Here is a 1,028-nt window from a genome sequence, read left to right as displayed (position 1 = left end):
CCATTTGAGGACATTTTTGAGAGTCAAAGAGGCCTCAGTGGAAGCAAGAGCTGAGATACAGAGTCACTTTTATCTGTCTTCAGTGGATTTCCATCTTCTGGAGGAGGGTTTTCTTCCTTTTTTATTTTGTTTGTTTGTTTGTTTATTATTTATTTATTTATTTATAAAATATAATTTATTGTCAAGTTGGCTAACATGCAGTGTATACAGTGTGTTCTTGGTTTTGGGAGTAGATTCCTGTGACTCATCGCTTACATACAACACCCAGTGCTTATCCTAAGAAATGCCCTCCTCAATGCCCATCACCTATTTTCCCCTCTCCCTCATCCTCCATCCACCCTCAGTTTGTTCTCTGCATTTAAGAGTCTCTTATGGTTTGCTTCCCTCGCTCTCTGTTTGTAACTATTTTTCCCCCTTCCCTTCCCCCATGGTCTTCTGTTAAGTTTCTCAAGTTCCACATATGAGTGAAAACATATGATATCTGTCTTTCTCTGACTGACTTATTTCACTTAACATAATACCCTCCAGTTCCATCCACGTTGTTGCAAATGACAGGACTTTATTCTTTCTCACAGGATTTACTTCCTTCGTGTCACCAGGTCATGGGACTTCACTTCATTCTCTTCTACAGCATTTGGTGGTAGTGGGATGGGCAACTTCAAATCTATATTAACTTCTACTAAAATGGTTAATGGCAGAAAAATCACTACAAAGAGAATTATCTATAATGGGGGAGAAAGAGTAGAACTTGAAGAAAATGGCTAAAGTCCTTAACGATAAATGGTAAGGAGCAACTGCTATGCTTGGATAATAAGTAACTCAGTGCATGCATGTAACAGGAATGTTGACTGTAATGGGCACTATTGAGGATTAACAGGAACAGTTTTTTGAAGATTTCAAACGACCTCATCTTTCAGTATAATTGTAACTAATCTAATTTATACACAGCTCATTGGAGCCCTATTTGTCATAAACTTTTGAGTTTATTGTTGGGACCACATAATATGAACATAGGTTTTTTGTTTTGG

At 37.6% G+C, this 1,028-nt stretch overlaps 1 pseudogene; it reads left to right on the top strand.

Annotated features, from left to right (window-relative positions):
* Positions 1–818, top strand: part of LOC144237540 (dnaJ homolog subfamily B member 6-like) — an 11,558-nt pseudogene extending 10,740 nt beyond the window's left edge.
* Positions 819–1,028: the final 210 nt, after the last annotated feature.

The sequence above is a fragment of the Crocuta crocuta genome, unplaced genomic scaffold, assembly GCF_008692635.1.
Source record: "Crocuta crocuta isolate KB4526 unplaced genomic scaffold, BGI_CrCroc_1.0 scaffold605, whole genome shotgun sequence".
NCBI lineage: Eukaryota > Metazoa > Chordata > Mammalia > Carnivora > Hyaenidae > Crocuta > Crocuta crocuta.
This window is presented reverse-complemented; position numbering and strand designations above follow the sequence as displayed.